Source organism: Amia ocellicauda, chromosome 9 (assembly GCF_036373705.1).
Source record: "Amia ocellicauda isolate fAmiCal2 chromosome 9, fAmiCal2.hap1, whole genome shotgun sequence".
Taxonomy (NCBI): domain Eukaryota; kingdom Metazoa; phylum Chordata; class Actinopteri; order Amiiformes; family Amiidae; genus Amia; species Amia ocellicauda.
In genome coordinates this window covers 16,496,446-16,516,659 of record NC_089858.1, presented here as the reverse complement: position 1 = coordinate 16,516,659, position 20,214 = coordinate 16,496,446, and the positions used below count along the sequence as shown (strand labels likewise).

Sequence of the window (20,214 nt, the reverse complement as noted above, 5' to 3'; positions counted from 1 at the left end):
CTAAAGACAGAGTATTTAATTAACCGGACTGAAACTGATCTGCCTGAAATGTAGTTACTACATATGTTAAGATACATGCAATAAAATCAAAACAAGTACAATTATTACATAACTGGGAAATGTATTTATTTTTTTAAAGTGCATTTGTGGTCATATTTCAGCAACTAAAATATCTAAAGGAATATTGCATCCGAAAGGTTTTGTATGGTAGTTTACTATAAAACTGCATTCTTGCACACCGCAGGAGAACCTTGATATATTCTAGACTCTAAACTCGAAGGTTATTCATGGAGAACAATCTAAAAGACATCCACTACTTACTATATACCAACAAATTGGTTTATTAAATCACCTGCTTTCCTACTGCCTTTTTTTTAGTACAGTGAGTTGATCCCTCTTTATTCTGTATCTGAAAGGTGTTTCTTAAATAATGCACATCTAGCGCTGGGCCAAGAGAATGAGGTTTGCTGGGAAAATCCTAAAATCTCCCGTGTCATTTCTGGTGCAGCTGCTATAGATTGTAATTCCGCTGTTGGAGCTGACGGTGGGAGCATGGTTACATTGTTGCATGCCAGTTGGTGGTTGTGTCTACTAGCCCCTCACAATGTTGCTGTGTTCAAGATCGCCTGTTCAGTTTCTCCCACTGGAAAATAAAATGGGTCCATCTTTGTGTGAGTGAAGTTCTCATGAGCTGATTTTTTTTGCTTGTTTTGGTATTTGACATAAGTCTCCATGTATTACTGCTTAAATGAATGAGCGGACATTAATTAGGAAGTGCCTGACAGGAATGGGTTGCGAAGCTGGGTTTCTATGTACCACTGTTGCTACCTATGCTTAATATTCATGTTTTGCAGCCATGATTTAATTATTTGTTTTTTCTCCAACTGTTGTATTTACTTCTAACGATGTCTAAAACCGAAACAAGGGGGTATTGCTGGTATAAAGTAGCTTTGTCTCTGTCAGGTCACTGGGTTTTCCCCTCTCGTCCTTGGCTGTGAATGTATCTGTCTCTGACTGGGTTAGGTGCATTCATTTCTCCAGTACAGTTTGCTGCTATAGGTTTGCTGCTCCTACCTTGTCAATGCAGTTCTAGAACTCCAAGAGATTAGCTCCATCTTTTTTTGTTTTTATTCTTCTCCGCAAAGGTTAGACAATATTGTTTTGACACAAGTTGAAATGATGAATATCGTTTGTTTCAAACTTTATGCACCCAAAGATTTCGCTCTGCAGTATTACCCCCGATTCATAGCTCCCATGTGTTTAGTCTGAATGGGTCGTCGACTGTTTCATGAGAACGCATACCAGCATTTGAAGCGAGAGCCTGCACGTACAATAAGGAACGGGGTCCGATGTGTAGTTTTTCCAACCGCTGAGACTTAAATTGAAAGCTATATGGAAAGAAACCCTTTGTGGGGATTTCTTCACATATAAACCCCGACTTCATAATGTCTAGAACAATACATCTCTATTTATTAAGTTAAGAACAGTTGAGCTGTTCTTTTTCTTTCTTTTTTTAAATCTTCAACTTTTTCCTGATCTTTTTCTGTTCAAATCACTGTCTGTTTTCATCTACCTGTGGTCTAGTTGTATTTTTTGGAGAGTATAAAAACTTTTTCAGACTATATTTTTTTGTGAGTATATCAATTAATAAATCTTTAATTTAAATGTGGAAGCCCATGGGTTTATTGGGCTGACATAAATCAAACTGAACTTTAAATTGTATCTTTCAATATTAAAATGCACTTTAATAATAAACCTGTTTTGGTGTGGAACATCTGTTATTACATTGCTCATGGGCCAGAGTGGATGGATGGATGGATGGATGGCGAGAGGTTGTAGCAACACAGGAGATTAATGGTATATATAGTTTCATATATTAATATACTGTACATTATACACTGTATTATGTAGCAGTGAATACATTACACTTTTTAGTAATGTGTGTGTGTGTGTGTGTGTGTCGGGGGTTCCTATCCAGTATGGGTCTTTGTTACAGCTTGGTAATGTTTCAGGTGTATTACTCAAGGACCATTAAAACAATATTGAAAGCCTTGAATCATCTAGTTATCCACATGCCGCGCACATGAGATTGACAATGCCCTGTAATCAACTGCATCTTTATCGCACACTACAGGGCTATTGTAATTTCAGTTCCGCAGTGTTGGAAGAGGACAGGTGTTGTGAAAGCTTCCCCAATATTGACGATAGCCAAGCACTATTTAAAATCTAGCAACCACTGCGGGCACTTGTCTCCAGGTTGCTATGTTTAACAGCAAATTAATGGGAAGACAACGGGCCACACAACCGGCTCAGCATGGAAACAGTCCTCACAGCGTGCAGAACAGATCACATTGCATTGAGTTCAATTGGAAAAACAAAGCCATCAATCGTGAATCGCAGATCAAGCTGTTGAAATACTGTGAAAAGGCAAATCTATTAATTTTGAAGTGTTTCACATAATTACATAATGTAGATTGTAGAACAGAGAATGGGAAGAGCGCCTGTGTGTTTATTTAGCATGCAGTACATTTGGCTCAAATATCGCAAAGCATTTGGATCCCTGTGGAGGCACATCCCTCTGGCTTGCTTACAGCTGCGACCTGTCTCTGCCACTGCCCTGCAACAGGAGCTGAGCTGCACGGAAAGACTCGACCAGGACCGCACCGTGTGAGAGGACACGCGTTGGTCCTATTTTCCTGTAATGCTGATCAAATGGAGAAAGTTTGAGGCTGCGGGTGACCAGCACGCATGGTGGACCCACTGCCGCCTGGACCCGCAGCGCCGGCACTGATTTCAGCCCCACTTTGCGTTTTCGCACTTCAGGGAGCACTTGTAGCTCCAGATGCTCTTGCTCTTACACTTACACTTACACTTACACACACACGGCTGGCTGTGGGTTGCTCTTCTCTTGACTTGTTTCCGCGTTTGAGAGAGTAAGAGAGAGGGAGGGAGGGGGCGCATCCACAGCGCACAAGCAGGGCTGCGCACCTTCGCCGTGGACGCACAGAAAGTGGCGAGGCTGGCACCGACGCTGGCTGGGGTTTCAGGACGGATACCCGGGATACCCTTTACAAGAGCAAGGCGGCGGGCACAGAGAGCAGCCACAGTGTGGTACCCGGTTCTCAGGTGTTATTTTTGATTTTTGCAGCCCCGCATTTGGTTGCGCTTTTCATCCCCCGGCGGCGCTGGGATGTGGATTTCTGTCCGAGAGCCAGGCGTGTAGCGCAGGTGAGCACTTTGGAGATCTCGATCTCGGACGGGAAGGAAGGACAACCTGTGGGTTGATCTGTGTGTCCATGCAACACGGGAGGGGGAGCCGCAGCGTTTTGTAAGGGGACACGGGTTCTGCATGTTCACATATAGGGAAGTGCGTTTTAAAAAACCAAACGCGCAATAATGCTTTTCAAAATGGATGTGTTTTCGGGTGTAATCTTATGAGCGTTATTCCGGTGACAGAAAAGTACCGTCGGGAATGATATTCATCACACACACACATCTAATTATGAACCTGTAAAGGTAGTTCAAAGCGCATTTGGGTGAACTGTGCAGCTGGCGGATGGGAGGTTGGTGATCCTCCACTGTGTTACCGTTTCTGTGTTTGAGCGCCAGCTGTCGCAACTCACTGGTGTCTAACACATGTATGTAGTGTCTCTGATCAGGAAACAAACGAGCAAAAACACGTTACAATGATAATCCCGTGAAATGTTGCGATCGGAGCCTCCTGTGTGCCAAGTGAACACAGATGCAGAAGCGGTTTCTTTCTAACTCACGAAACTAATGGAGATGATAGCAGCTGTAATCGTAAGTAGTATTAAAATGTCTGCATTTGGAGTTAGACCACAACCAGAGGTATCAATCAGTCGAGTTTATGTATGTGTGTGTGTGTGTGTGTATGTATATAGATGAGAGAGAGAATTGGTGAGTGTTATTGTGTGTATGTGTTTGTGTTTGCTGGAAATGCTATCCTATCCTTTCACTAATCTGAATATTTAAAATAATTATGACAAACTGATTTTACAATGCTGGTAGCTTTCCTTGGTTTGTAGAGGCTTGCTAATTCATCAGTGGATTCTTGTGTGTGAATGTGTGTGGCAAACAAAAATGGTAATAACTTGAACCTGTCCGCTCTGATCATACCATTGGTTTTTACCAGGGTTTGACCAAGGTAAATTTACTTTGATACATTTAGAAGGATTCACTAGGTTGTCTCTGAGTATCATTTAAACTTCGTTAAGATGTATGTTGCACTAGAATTAAGTTTAGGGGTCAGACTAGATTAAGATTAATTAAATACCTCAATTATTATTGGGACCACGCTGCTGCTAGTCTAAACCAGATTGGTAGATATTGGTGTTTTCTAGGCCTTGGGTGACACACGTATGTATATATGGGTGTTACTATTATTATTATTATTATTACAATAGACTTCCCAGACTCCTGCAAAAGACTTTCAGATTGCTTGTAGTCAGTCCTTGGAGCCATTATATCAAATAAAATGAGCTCCCAGGCCAGATACTTGTACGGTTAGCAACCCTATAGAGAATATTGAGGTTGTAATTAGCTAGCACCTCTGTGCTGCTCAGCTGCTTCTGCAGTCTTACTCAGCTGTGACACTGTTTTCTGTCTTGACAGTTTTGTGTTCTTTCTTTAGTTACTGAAGTGGGTTTTCAACCATGCTGCTCTTCCTGTTTGCAGACAGAGACATATTCAAGCACAGTTCAGGCAGGAAGTGCCCTGGTTTGTGCTCGTACACATACTTATCTGGCGGGTGATGATTTGAGCACAGCAGCCACGGTTCCAGGGTGCACCATGTTGCTTTACCATAGAGCGATGTTGTGATTATTTGCATTACCAGGCCCAGGTCCCGTTGGCTGTCAAAAAAACCAAAGGCGACTCAGGACGTTTTACGCAGCTGCTTCACAACGTGTTGGAAACGGTACGTTGTGTGCAAGTCTGGGCTCAGGCGCTTGTGGGTGGATAGTTTAAATTCATTCCTCTTCTGGGTAATTCATCAGAGTGGTGTAATTTCAGACAGTCAGGGTTTGGGTCAGTTCCACTTTTTCAATTCCAATTCCCTTTTTCAGACCCGTTCCAAACCCCTGTTCTAAATTCTTTTTGCCACTGACATAATAGTCTCTACTGGAATTGGAATGGAAAAGACAAAGGATTGGCATTAAGAATTGCAATGGGAAAACCTGGAATTGACCCCAGCGCTGCAGACAGTCCTGGCCAGTGTATGGGTGTGAAATCTGACTGGAGGAGAACTACTCTGTGGTTTCAGAAATAAACAGCAGTGTGGCCCCAAGGTACTACACAGGGAATCACCTGTCAAAATGGCTGTTGAGCCACTTCCCAGTTTTACATGAGTATTTGTTCTTGGTATGTTTAGTTATTATAATTTTTTCCCTCTTGGATTTAAAAGAGAGACAATAAAACACATTTCTGCAGACTTTTGCCTTGTTTTATTGATTTTGTTTGTTTATTTATTTAGCCAAGAGGACATTTATTAAAGCTTAAACAAAATGCTTGGCTTTACTTCAGAGCCAAATTATTCCAGTTTTGTGATCGAGTGAAGTTCTGCAATGAATCGGAAAACTTGAATCGGCATTGGAACCTCTAGGTCAGATCCACAGGAAAACCCTCCTCCAAGTGGATAAGATACCAGTCAGAGCCCTGACGCTGAGCAGAGCGGACTGGAAAATCGATGCGTTGTGTTTGTATTTCTTCCTCCCTAGTTTGTGTTGAGCCTGGTCTCTAGAGTGACTCAGATATCATGAAACTGTAGGTGCTAAAAGCCTGAAATAACTGTAATTTGTCTAAATTGCCTGTGTGGTGAGGTGAGGTAATAGTCTGTTTGATGCACAAGTTACAGGTACAGCATTGAGCAAAAGTTTCAGGCAGGTGTGGAAAAATGCTGTAAAGTAAGAATGCTTTCAAAAATACACATGTTAATACATTATATTTATCAATTAACTAAATGCAAAGTGAGTGAACAGAAGACAAATCTACATCAAACCCATATTTGGTGTGACCACCCTTTGCCTTCAAAACAGCATCAATTCTTCTAGGTGCACTTGAACAAAGTCAGGGATTTTGTAGGCATATAGTCAGGTGTATGATTAAATTATAACAGACAGGTGCTAATGATCATCAATTCAATATGTAGGTTGAAACACTATCATTAACTGAAACAGAAACAGCTGTGTAGGAGGAATAAAACTGGGTGAGGAACAGCCAAACTCAGCTAACAAGGTGCGGTTGCTGAAGACAGTTTACTGTCAAAAGTCACACACCATGGCAAGACTGAGCACAGCAACAAGACACAAGGTAGTTCTACTGCATCAGCAAGGTCTCTCCCAGGTAGACATTTCAAGGCAGACAGGGGTTTCCAGATGTGCTGTCCAAGCTCTTCTGAAGAAGCACAAAGAAATGGGCAACGCTGAGGACCGTAGACGCAGTGGTCGGCCAAGGAAACTTACTGCAGCAGATGAAAGACACATCAAGCTTACTTCCCTTCCCAATTGGAAGATGTCCAGCAGTGCCATCAGCTCAGAATTGGCAGAAAACAGTGGGACCCTGGTACACCCATCTACTGTCCGGAGAAGTCTGGTCAGACGTAGCAACAAGGCCAAGCGACTGAACTATGCATGAAAATGCAGGAACTGGGGTGCAGAAAAATGGCAGCAGGTGCTCTTGACTGATGAGTCAAAATGTGAAATATTTGGCTGTAGCAGAAGGCAGTTTGTTCGAAGGGCTGGAGAGCGGCACACGAATGAGTGTCTGCAGGCAACAGTGAAGCATGGTGGAGGTTCCTTACAAGTCTGGGGCTGCATTTCTGCAAATCAGTCAGAATTAATGGTCTCCTCAATGCTGAGAAGTACAGGCAGATACTTATCCATCATGCAATACCATCAGGGAGGCATCTGATTGGCCCCAAATGTATTGTGCAGCATGACAATGACCCCAAATATACAGAGACAGTCATTAAGAACTATCTTCAGCGTAAAGAAGGACAAGCAGTCTCGGAAGTGATGGTATGGCCCCCACAGCCCTGATCTCAACATCATCGAGTCTGTCTGGGATTACATGAAGAGAGAGAAGCAACTGAGGCTGTCTAAATCCACAGAAGAACTGTGGTTAGTTCTCCAAGATGTTTGGGCCGACCTACCTGTCGAGTTCCTTCAAAAACTGTGTGCAAGTGTACCTAGAAGAATTGATGCTGTTTTGAAGGCAAAGGGTGGTCACACTAAATATGTATTTGATGTAGATTTTTCTTCTGTTCACTCACTTTGCATTTAGTTAATTGATAAATATAATCTATTAACATGTCTATTTTTGAAAGCATTCTTACTTTACAGCATTTTCACACCTGCCTGAAACTTTGTGTCATTGTCAGAGTGCCACAGTTCTAGAGCAGGTCAAATGTTTACTCATGGTCAATACATTTTATGATATTGTGTTGAGTTGTATTGTTGTGCTCTCTATTGTACTGCACTGCTCTGTCCGAGCCCAGACCGAGGTCTGGAGTTGGAACAGGAAGGGATGGGTCAGGTGGTGGGAGTGCACAGCTTTTTTAGGGGAACTAATGCAGTGTCTAGAGAAAGGAAAGTGGAGGAGCAGGAAGCAGCTGACCTCATACAGGAAGGGAGGGTGACAGTGAGTCTTAAAGCTGGGGGACCTAATTCCCTAGGTCTTTTATAGCCTCTTCCCCCCACACCTTTTTCTAGTAAGATTGGAGAAGTTTGATATCATTCGTCCCACTACAGAGTGCACGTACCACGGCTGGTGTTTCCGAAATATTTTGAAGTCACTCCGTAACTCACAGCCCTTTTTTGGTTTGTTTGCATGGTTTTCATGTCTGGGCAGAAATGCGGTTGGGGCTCCATGCTGCTTTATTGCCCCTCAATATTCAGAGGGAATCCCTGATGGATCCACAAGCAGCATGTCGGTGCCGGGGCAGTGCACGTGGCCTCTTGTCTTCGTGTGGCCGTTCTACGAGCAACAGCAAATCATAGACGTACAGGTTTTGCTGCCGAACCCACTCTTTTGCTCGGCTTGCTCTGTGCTGCTTTGTGGGGGCGTGCTGGGGCTGAGAGTGTCGTACAGCCGAGTGAGATGTGTGGAATGCATTTGTTCTCTGTTGGAAGTATTGCATGTCAAGTGTTTTTCAGGGGGCAGCTCTGAATTGCCTGGAAAAAGAGAATAGGGGGAATAACATTCCCACCAAATAGTTTTCGTATCAATCAGTTGATAACTGGAGTACCACTGTGAATCTCCTCTGTGTAGGACTATAATAGCAGATATTGGTCTGTGCATTAGTGTAGAGTAGAACCATATTGCCCTGCATGTAGTCTGCGTTCAGTGTAGGAGTGGACAGGGGGAGGGCACAGTTTAGAATAGGGTGATTCCATGAAAAGGTGGGAGATCCATGCAGAAATGACCAAATGCGTAATTGTTTCGGCTACCATGCTTACAGGATCTGTCATGATCTTCACGCAGGATTTTGAGGAATGTCATGGTTTGACGGGACTTCATTGCCACTGGAAATTCTTTTGATGGTCAGAAAGTGTTCAAGTTTTTTTTGTGAGGGCCATTGTTTCCAGGAAAGGTTGTAAACCTCGACTTTGGAAGACTTGGAGGCATTTGCGTGTTCGGAGTGCAAAACACAGCCTGTAAGGGAGATGACAGGTAGTGTCATAGAAATTAAAGATGCTAAATAAATATCTGTGTAAGTGGATGTCCTGTACAACACACACCTTTCAAAACACCTTCATTCTCTGCTGTAAACACGAAAGACTGGAAAAAGCTGATTTAGTATTTTCTAACTTTAAATTCCCTACAAATAGAAACCCCTCAGTTGAGACAGCAATTATGAATTGCATCATAAAAAAATATTTTTCAGTGTTTGCCCTGTACAAAATTTCTTGTGTGTGCGTGCTAACACCTGAATTAGGAATTTCCATTATCTGTGTTTTTCCAAGGCATGAGGGGGAAGGGAAGGGAAGGATTAAAAAGAACAATTTGGCTTCTAGTGTTTCAGGAAAGGACTCTTGGCAGAGTTTTCCTGCCCTGCTCGAGGGATGGCACAGTCAGCCTGAGAACAATGGGCAGATTCCTCCCGCTGCATTGTGTCAAACTGGGCGGGCTGTTCAGGTTTTTCCGCTCCTGTTTTCCTGGAGTTCAGGAAGGCGCCGCCCCCCGCTCTTCTCGCCCCCTGAGAACGGGTCCCCCTCCATGAGCTGCTCCTTATCTCTGCTTGGCAGGGAGTGTCCTGGGCTGTGAGCCCGGGGGAGAGAGTGCGCCCCGACCCGACCCGACCTAAGAGTGCGACTGGTATTTGTATACATCGCTGTGCTTCGAAAACGGCACTTCGCACTTTGTGTGTGAAGTGCCTGCCAGCATTCCATTGTCTGGGCTGCTGAGGGTGTGAGCATCAGCACCCTTCTCCCTCCCTGGGGGGCTTCACAGCTGCATTCTCACACTGCAGTCTTCCCCTGCCACTTGACAGCACAGTTTCCCTATTAGAGTTCCTGCCAATTCTCAATGCATGTCTTCATAATGCAGTTTGGCAGCCGCTGCTGCCCACATCTCGAGCCTCTTCCCCAACCTGATCACACGGCGGTCGGGCCGGGCTGGATTGGACTCTGACAGCATAGTGGAGCAAGCTCTAATCTGTGGGATCGGAGGCTGTGTTGACCTGAGCCATTAACTGTGATTGCTGCCCGTGTGGCTCTTGGCTCGGTAATCCCTTTGATTCTGCAGACCCCCTGGCACTGAGCACAGTGTGATGGAGCTCTTTAGCTTCCACGAGAGATCAGGGGGTAGGTACAAACCCAGGGCAGAGAAGGCATGGAGCTGATTTATGATGTATGTATCAATATAATGTAGATAGCGGAGCCTCATTGCATTTTTTTTGCAAAGCAGAAAACATCTCCCTTTCACAAATGAGTCTTCGCCGATGTGATTTTCTTTCCATTACCGGCCATAGTCACAAAACCTGAGGTGCATCAGCCCTGTTGTTAAAAGATTAAACATCAAACACGCCAAGGTAAAGGTAAACACAATAATGATAACATTAATTGAATTGCTGCTCTGTGATTGGCTGGTTTCTCCTGTATGATGTAGAATGTTCTAACCACAGCCCTGGCAAAACACAACCAAAGCCATTCACTGACCCCAACCAAACTGTTGTGTTCAGAATATTTTATTTTGCCTTTCATTATCATCATTATTATTTTGGATGTTTTGCACACCACATTTTAGTTGCCTGTTCAAAAGTTGTCTGTGCTGCTTTACTCAATCTTTTGGACAGCTGCTGCTATCTCGAGGATTTAATTTGAAAAAATCTGAAATGAGATCTTGAGGGTGGGGTGAGGTTAATCTGTAGGAAAGAGCACAGCAGCAACTCCCCGCCCTGAACTTCCCTTACGAGTTTATTGTGCTGTGTCAGCAAACGGAAACTTCACTTAAAAAACAGCAACAAAACACAGTGATGATCCATCCAGATGTTTTTGTTTGTTTTTCACTGTCCTTTTAATGGAACAGAGGATGCAAAAGAGCCTAATCCCCACACAGCATGCAGCATGAAACGGTTAAAAAACAGTGGAGTTTATTCATTCCCTCTTCCCATCCTCAGCTGCTTGTCCCACCACTCCCTGCAGTGGTCCCAGGGAGTCTTCCTCTGCAACGTGGGTGTGTGCTTTCTTCCAGATATGCCATAACTCTTTGTGTGTCAAATCAATCAATCAATCAATCAATCAATCAATAAACGCTAAAGAAAAAAAAAAAGGGCTGCCAGTGTGAGTGTAAATCAAACTCAGGCCTCGAGGCTTCAGAGCCGAGTGTCCAGGCTGGAATCAAAGAGCCTATTCTTTGTAATCACAATCAAAACCCTGATTAAAACTTTAATAAAGTACAGTGCCTAGTGGAGACCGACCTGCTTTTATTGCTCTGAGTTTATGAAGAGCTGCTGATTGCTCTGCGCCGATGCACTGAATTGTCCAGGTGGGCCAGAATGGGAGAGTGAACGCACTGTGAGCCGATGCTTCGTCTGCGGTGCTGTAGTGTTTCTCCGGGGGGGCTGAAAGACAGATTCCTCCTGTAAGACCAGCAATCGAACCTTGGAGGTCTGTTTGCCAGACTCCATTAAGTGGTGCTGAGCATCCAGCAGAATATCAGGCCCCTCATGGGTAGAGTCTCTGCTGCAGAAGCCTCAAGCTGCTTGGATTGAGCCTGTCCTGACATGGCTGCGTCTGTGAACTGTGAACACACGTTGGGTTCCCACCACCTTCGGTTAACGGTCCAAGTCCCCCAGGGGACTACAGCGACATGTATATAGGCGCTTTGTGATTGTGTACTGCGTTTAGCCTTGAAGTGCAGGGGGCTGCTGTGTTCTGAGTGGCGATTGTGCCCATGGCTCCTGACGTAGGGGTACTGGTCTGCTCCTACGGGCTGGGGAGCTGTCATGAGCCCCCTGTTGAGAGGCTGGTGTATTTGCGAGAGCGCTGTGATCGCAGGAGACAGAGCCACGTGACGCCAGTGTGCCAGTGAGTGCGTGGCTGTGCTGAAGGGGCTGCGGCGCTGCAAGCACTTGTCAGCGTCGTTGAGAGGGGCCTTTTTACTTCATAGTTTTGCTTAATTGCTGAATGGCCAGGATGCCGTCCCTCTGTGAACTGCTCTTCGGCTCGGCGTTCTGGAGTCGGCTGCTTTTCACATGGGCGTCTGGCAGGGTCCTGCGCCGGGTAATCGGCTGGCCTGGGACACTCGAACTGGGGCATACATGTTGAGAGTGGGGTTGTGCTCGCTCATGTGCGTGCATGCGTGTGTGTGTCTGTGTGTACGCGCCTGTGTGTGTGTGGGTGTTTTTACCGTTTTTGTTTTTTTGTTTGGAGTGTTCTTTGTGCTCTGAGCTCAAGGGCATTGCGTAATGCTGATGACAGCGCCCGAGAGGAGCAGTATGGCGAGGACAGGCTCACCTACAGCGCTGGAAGGCAGGGCTATCTGTGAGAATGTGCAAACAAGGGCAACGATCTGTGAGTGCTTTGCTTGTCTGGGCAGGGGTTGGGGGTCCGGTTATTTGTTTTTGTGTGTTTGTATGTATTTGTTTATTCTCCCAGGGCTGTGCCTCTCACTGTTCTGGTGGCCGAAAGCAGGCAGGAAGCCAGCCAGCCAGTCAGCCGGGCGGGTGGGTGACCCTTGTACGAGTGTTTGTGGTAGAGAAGGTGTTGGGCAGGGCTGCTGTTTGTTTGATTCTTGGAGGCAGAGTGCAAAGTAATGTGCCACCTCTCTGCCTTTGTGTGGTGGTGCAAAGTGGCTCCCACTTGCCGTAGCTCCTGGCCCACGGTAGCGGTGCTCTGGCAGGGTGGTGAGGGGCTGGAACGAAGTCGTTGCAGAGTGTGAACACAATGTGTGTCTGCATTGTTCACCCAGAGGGGGGGTGCTGAAAGAGTCCGGGTCATGCGAGGGAGTTGTTGACCTCCTCTTGCTGCTTAATTGGCATCTGAAGTGGCTGTGAGGGTGGGGGGGTGGCTGGGGAGGGGGCTGACTGTCCCAGTGCAGTTGCAGGTTTGATGTTATCCGAGTGGCCACTTAATTTGTCTTAACCGCAGTTTGTGTACAGCTCCGCTTCACTGCTGGTTGTTTGTTTTTGTTTTGGAGTGTTCCTGGATGGGCTTTCCTCGTGTGAAATGACTTCCTTGACCAGGGACAGTGCAGAGGTGTTGGCGTTGGCTTTGGTTTTGGAGTCCCAGCCGACCCTGTGACTGGATCTGTAGGCCGGTATGAGGGGTTCCTGTGCCGCTCTCTGGAGATCAGGGAGACACCCAGCCTTGTCTCTGCATGCCTGTGCGCAGAGATACCCAGTCTGAGGAGCAGCAGCTGAAAGTTATAAAGCTCCCCCCCAACCCCCACACCAAAAGGGCACTTGTACATAGCTGTGCACTTATACTTGGCAAGTTGTCTGGTGAATTTAAAAGGAACTGGAAGTGGATGGGGGGTGGGGTCTCTCAGACATCTTTGTCCCTCATTTTGGCTTCTTTATGTGACTTCAGGCTGGGAGACCGTAATCCCATCTCCTGCGCCAAGCACCGGCTGTGGTCTCTTATGACACAGGACAGCTCTCCGCCGGGACTGTTGGTGTTGGAAGTGTTTGAGGGCGAAGCATGAATCAGGGTACTAATGCGTCAGCAACACATGAGCAGTTACACACACAAACTCTTTATTTATGTATCCTTCTGTGTATTTATTTATTCATTTCTTTATTTCATATTTTGTAACCACTGGAATAGCAAAAACAAAATGCTAATCTATCTGACACTAAAAGTTTTACTGGTGGGTAGACAGCAGAGGATGTGTTGAAAGTGTCAGGCCTAGATCACAGAGAAACAGACTCACTGACACCTTATGGCTCACAGGACTCTCTTTTATGCATCCACACGCACTGCGGAGCCCCTGGAAGACTGCAGTGGGATGGTGTATCACTGGGTTTAGAGGTATGGCTGCTGTAAATCCTGTAAATTATGTAGCAAGATTAAGTTTTAGATCAAGTTAATTCACTTATGTAACTGATGCACAAAATGCTGAGGAAATGATTCGGGTTGTGGTGTCTGTTTTTATGCCGGGGGGATGATGGGGACTGTACAGTTTGGCCGCACTGTGTACCAGATAATGCTGTGTGACGTGCTGGGGCCAGGAGAGTCTGTTCCCTCAGCTCTCTGGTGTCAAGCGGCTCAAAGACTTGGCATGACTGCTAAGAGTCCTCATCTGTCCCATGTTGAGCTACTCATGTGGCCTGAGTCTCTCTGTCTCGTGCACGCTCTGTGTTATTGAACAGGAAGGTGGCTTGCAGTGGGGAAGTACAACAGGGGCTGCAGTGGAGAGACCGAGCCGCCCTGCGCTTTGAGGAGCTGCTCTTGCACAGAAAGCCCCACGTGTTGCTAGGGAAATGAGTCCGCGTGCGGTTTTCTGCGCACGGCGCCTGCAATCACCCTGTGTGAGTAGAATAGCGCTTCGGCCTGGGGTGTCTGTGCTTCTCTTTTCCTGATTCCCAGCACCTGATTAGATGCAGGGGAGCTCTCGTACAACCACACCTTGAACTGGGCGGCTGTCTCTTTCTTTTTCTTTCTCTGTTTAATTTTCATTTCATTTTTCTTTCTTTTTTCCCCTTTCCTTTCTATGTAAGATCAAGGCATTAGATTTTAATATATTTAATACCTCTTAGTAGATACAGTTCTAACTCTCTGCAACAAATTCCAAGATATTTATCTTCTGGAAAAGCTTGCATGGCGTCCCTGTCATCTGTGACTGACCATGGTTATCTGCCTTTGCGTTACTCCAAATGGTTCCTGGCAAATAAGAGCATCAGGGAGGGTTTTAGCTGTGCGGTCTTGGGTGCAGTGTTGCTGTGTGAGCGCTCCCCACCACCCTCCTCCCAGTGTGAGACTCTGGAGACTCCAGTCTCCCCAGGCCTTGCCCCAGCTTGGTCAGGACTGAGGTGGAGTGACTTCTATGAAGCTTCTGCTTTTTAATGTGCCGGCGCACAGAGATAACTTCAGCGGTCGCTTTACTCAGCAGACCGATTTCCAAGCTGCGAAGCAGAACCAACAGATCTGTCACAGCGCTCCCATGACTGCCCATTAGGACTGGTCAAAGATGGGACTGTGTCTCAGTCCACAGACCCCTTGATTCAAGGATGAGGGAACCGTGACCAGTGCAGTGTCGTTATTTGAATAAAAAGATTACATATGTAACCCGTTTTATGTTTGAAATATTATATCTGTCTAATTTAAAAACTAGGCTTTTGCATTAGTGTTCTTTTCCAGGATTAGGCCTCAGGGATTGCAGCTGGTCATCCTCTCTGTGCAGTCTTTTCTTTGGGAGCTGCACCACTGCAGTATGTCACACTTACAGCAAGTCAATTTTTTTGTTATTTTTTAGTATCATAAAAAAATAAATAAAAAAGGCCAGAGGGATTCAAGTGAAGATCTCACTAGGAAAAACTACAGACTCACCAGTTACTCAACAGATTTGTCTTCCACACGGCAACAATTATCAAGTCAGCCATGCTATAGCATCATGGTTTTACAACTTGATTGTAATTGGTTGCCTTTAATTAGTTTTTTCCGCTTACAAGGAAGTAATGACATGATAAATCCGAATTAACTGTGAGAGCATACATGCTGAATTTGACATCCGCCATTATTTGGTACATTTTACATGTAATAAAATGTCAGATATCGGTGTGCCACATTTTGTAGCGATTGGTGTGTTTTGGTGCCAGCGCGATAACTTTGCCAGCTTCCTGTATGCGTGTCCCCTTCTTTTCAAACACACCAAAAAGGTTAGCAATGCTTTTTGCATTGTTCTCGATGACCTACAGAAGATCAATTTCCATCATTCATTCGGAAAAAAACACTTTTCTACAGTGGCCTGGCTGTTGGTCACCAGATGTGACCAATTGCCCTCCGTGACTTTCTGCGTGAGGTTCCATAAAACTGTCTTCCTCAGAGTGTCTGTGCCAGGGATGAGCGGCAGTGACTGAGACTCCTCTGCGCTCTGTGCATCAACTGAGCTGTCTGTTGATGCTCTCTCTACTGTCAGAGTCCAGTGTTTGCTTACAAAACACACATTTCAGAATACCCAAAATTGCAAACACAATACACACACACCAGTTGGCAAATCACCCAGAGGTAGTAGGAGACAGTTATCTCCATGCTAAACCACATGACACTGTACTTCCTCATTGTGCAGTTTTCAGCATGTTGCGCCATCATTTTTGGCAAGGGCTCGTGTTTAACCCTTTACTGTGTGTGGCCAAGAGAAGCTGGCTTGAGGCCTCGAGAGGCAGGACTGTTTAGATCTCTGTTGCAGCATGGCGTCACAGGAGTGAGTTTTCTGAGAAAGGTCTGCAGGGTGATGTGTGTGGGTGTTACTGAGTGAAATGGAGGGAGTGAGGTGTGTGGGCCAGAGACAGTGACAGATGTGTGAAAGAGAGAATGTGGAGGTTGTGGTATCTCTCTCTTTATCTGGGGTGGGGATTAGTGGGGTTCCCAGTGAAGAAAGGCTCCCTTGAATGTCTCCGGCACGCCCTGAAACCACAGAGTCGGGAGAAAGACAGAAAGAGAGAGAACATATATTTTTAAAAACATTTGGAGAAATTGCTTCTTTTGATTTTGTTTATTCATTTTTAATATTGCACAACATACAATGGAAGACAGCGGACCTTTTTAAAACAATGTGTGTGTATCAGTCAGTCCGGTACTCTGGAGAGATTGTGTGTGGGTGTTATAAAAGGATGGTTACCTGTCACAGTGAGGTGTTCAGACATCTTGGGATTCAGATATTTCCTGTCCCCTGCCATGGAGCCAGCTCGTGTGGGTCTCCAGATGTCCAGAGAAGGCAGTGGGGTCAATTCTGTCATCTCCTCCCACCTTTTATCGTAGAATTCAAAACTGCCAAAGACTCCCATTGCAGGACAGTTTTGATCCAGCTTTCTGTTTTGCTTGATGAGCTATAAAGTCTTGTGCGTTGCCATGGAGGAAGCCAGTTTGACCCTCACATATATCATTCATGTTGGGTCCAGCACATGTTTGTGTTTTTCTTTGTGTGCAAATAATATCGCTATGAATAAAATATATAAAAACTAGGGGGATAAAATAAGGCAACTGAGAAGGCACTGTTAACGCCTTATGCTGGGGTGAGAGTTGATGCTGTAGCCGCAACCCCTCAGAGGAAGTCCTGAAAGAACCGATTCTGGGAACACAAGCCATCCCTTTGACTGTTCACACACGGGCAGGGAGCAGTTTTGTAACGGGGGGTGGTGGGAGGCTGTGTTTATCCAGACTTGGTTAAAGCATCTTCTGTCTGTAGCAGCTTGGGTCCTGCGTACTACATTCCTGCAAGGGATAAATAAACAGCAGTAAGTGTGCTGCCTGGCGTCCCAGAGCCCTGTGTTCAGAGTTTGGGGAGAGTGGGTGTTTTGGTATTACTCAGCCCGCTGCGTCAGTTGATGCGTTTTATGATGCGTTTCTTCAGTGATGTGGTGTCGTGTTGTTTGAATTTTTGAGACTCTGTTTATGATTTGCTGCTCATCTTGGTTCGGTAGATGTCACTGGCAAACTTCACTCTCCAGGAGCATAAATACGTGAATACATTAATGCACTCCCTGCATCATGCACTGTGATTTTCCTGCCCGGGTTTGGAGTGTCATGTTCGTTCTTGAGGAATCTCCCACTCCTAAAGATAGCCGGCCTTTATCACACTGCTGCTGGTCCAACACCTGGCAGACCCCCTTCCCCCAGATGTGTGTTCCCTTGTGATTCACTGAGCGACCACAGGTCAAAGGTTATCTGTAAGCATCTAAGTTGGGATAGTGACGTACTTTCCCATCTGCTGTCATGTGCCGCCCGACCCCCAGCCCCTCTGCTGTGTTCTTGGAGGTCTGCTCCTGGTTGCTCCGGTCGCTGCTGTATGTTCCACCTGCCCCCAACAGTGCAGGCGTCTGAGCAGCCAGGTGCGTGTTTCTCGGCCCAGGGCTTGCCGTACTGAAGCACAAACTGTAACACGGCAGGCCTGAGCAATTCCAGTCCCCTGTGGTGTTCATTGCAGCCCAGTTCTTAAATCACCTGAACTGAAGTTGTTCGGATAAGAGTCTTAATCAGGTCTTAATCAGATGGTAATGGAATGGTACCATTTTAGTATTATTACAAGTATAATAATATTAATAATTGTATTATGCCACCCAGCCAACCACCGCAGCAAAGCACAGATGTAAACAGGAAGGGCTCTTTATATGTCACTCTCCCCGCCAGTGATCCTTTCGTATGTTGTTTGAATGGTTTTACAGGCTGATGAAGTCAGTCAGAAATGCAGTCAGATGAGCAGCATGGTGATAAAGGGAGGCAGGGAAGAGCAGTTTAATTGTGAGTGGACTGTGGACTGTGCAAGGGGGGAGATACTTCAGGCTTCAAACAGTGCAGCCCTTCAGCCGTCTCCCTCCACTCATTCAATGCCACAAAGGCCAAATAAATGAGTAAGACTTCTTCTCCATCTCCAGTTTAGTTTATATATGTTTGTTCGGTCAGGGATGTTAGTGTTCAGGCCTGTTTCCTGTGGTCTTCGTTCGATGTGAAGGCTGCCTCACGTGTTCATGGGAACTGTAGAAAACCTTAACAAAGTGCTCAACACTCCCCTTCTGTTTAACTATAGTAGCGTTTGTCAGGATTAGTCATCGTTGCTCACAGCTTCACAGAACTCTCCAGGAAAAACCTTCAGGCCTGGAATGCAGCTTTACACATGGGGTTAGTGAGAGAAGCGTGCCACCGTGCCTTCACAGTTTCCACTTATTGTTACCCGGCTGGAGACGGGAGGCGTCCTCAAACCCCCTGCAGGTTGCATAAGAGAGTGACGGAGGAGAGCGAGGGTGAGAATGGTGAGAGGAGGGGCGAGAAACAACAAATGCAGCTCCCTTAACCTAGTGAAACTTCCAAAACCTATGCCATTTATTTATTTACATGGGAAATTCGTTTTTATTAGTTTAGCACAGCTTCCAATAAGCATGTGTGCATATTAGGTGTGCCAGGCTACTGGGGACACTTGTGAAGAGGAGATTCTGACAGCGGCCAGCACACCCCCCCGTCCGCAGGGATGGTGGGAATCGCTCAGAGCCTGGCGTGGAATGACCCTCTGCTGTAGCAGCTGCTCGTGGTCGCTGTGGAGTGTGCTCAATCCCCTGCTGTCAGTTCGGCTGTGGCTTTGTTGTGTATCGATGGGCTGACTTCTGTAGGAGAGCCATAACCGCTGCTGAAAATGAGAAACTCAAGCACCGTGTTGTCGGCTTCAAATACATATATTGTTTTTCTGCTAGAAAATGCTGATCCGACGGGCATTTACACATACATTTGAAAGGGTTTAGTATAAAACCTGATCTTTAGATGGTAGTTCAGGAGAATTTTGTTTTCCTGATAAACTGTCCCACTTTTTCTCCGAGGTGTGCGCCAAAGTGGCACGGTGACCACAGCTGTGAAGGCCTCTGTGTTTGACCTCGATGCATCAGCTGCTCAGTGTGGAGGGGGGAATTAAATGATTTTGCAAGCTATTTAGTTAAACATTAACCCGCAGAGAAGCAAAACTGAAGGTCTTGACCCCCGGAGGTCGTGTCTAAGCAGGCAGACTACCGCGTAATCAGTGCTCCCTGGTCTTGGGTCTTGCTTACTTCAGCTGAGTAGTGCTCTGTACTAGTAGCAACCGCAACACCTTCAGCCTGAACAGGGAGAGGTGTGTTGAGTCAGTGTGGTGATGTCGGTGTGAGCACTTCCATGGTGAAGACTGATCATGAGCGCTCTCCTGCACATCGGTGGTGGGGCGTCCTGCGTGGCTCATGTGGTGTGTGCTTGTGGCAGCACTGAGCTGGATAGGACTTAACTCCATCAGAACTCCTGTTGCTTAGTAACTGTATTGTGAGGAAGTGCAGTTGGAACCCCTGACTGTTCTCGCTGGTGTGAACTCTCTGGGAGAGAACTATGCGCTTGCAGCTGGTGAGTGTTTTTTTTTTCCCCTTTTGTTTTGTTATTATGTAAAAAAAAAAAAAGCCCTAGAAATACAACCAGTCCTTTAGAAAAGCTTTTGTGATCTTACTGAGGGACAGTGGGTTTCTCTTTATCATGGATCAAACGTACACAGGTTTTTTAAATCGATTACCGAGAGGGTGGGGGAAACGACATGACTGTCTGTGACTTAACATCCTCAGACAGCGGGACCAGAGGGTTTGGGCCATGGCTGAGTGGAAACAGAGACACTCTAGCTAACTCTCGATCTGCACAGAGGACAGCAGGCGTGTGGAAAGTCTTACAGAGAGGTGTTGGAGCTGCGTATTCATTCCATTCCTTCCAGAACTGACTAAAACATGCTTTGATCGGCAGGGGGCTGTGCGCTCTGGCCCTGCAGCAGCCCTCTGTCTGCAGGCTTTGCTTCCAGCTGGAGGCCTCGGTTGATTCATTGAATACTTAACTGAACAAAAAAACATTTCATTCATCAGAGCTTATTAGGTCTCCCTACAAGTTTGCCATAAAATTGCACAGGTAGTTGGGAATCTGCATCTGTTCTAATAACCGGACGGAGAAAGAGGCAAGCATAATTAATTAAGCTAATTAAGCATAATTCCTAATTAAGTAATTTGGAGCTCAGCTGGAATTAAAAACAGCAGGGCAGGGCTCCAGG

General features: G+C 45.9%; 1 protein-coding gene across 4 annotated transcripts in view; it reads left to right on the top strand.

Moving 5' to 3' along the window:
- Positions 1 to 2,954: 2,954 nt before the first annotated feature.
- The window catches only part of adcy7 (adenylate cyclase 7), a 50,070-nt gene continuing 32,810 nt past the window's right edge, over positions 2,955 to 20,214 (top strand). Inside the window, exon 1 of one of the 4 annotated variants that reach the window (XM_066713454.1) lies at positions 2,955 to 3,228. The gene's annotated coding sequence lies outside the window, so the exon portion shown is untranslated. Of the gene's footprint in view, positions 3,229 to 11,943; positions 12,033 to 19,466; positions 19,533 to 20,214 lie in introns of those variants that run through there. The other 3 variants (XM_066713458.1, XM_066713455.1, XM_066713457.1) reach the window with 3 other exon arrangements.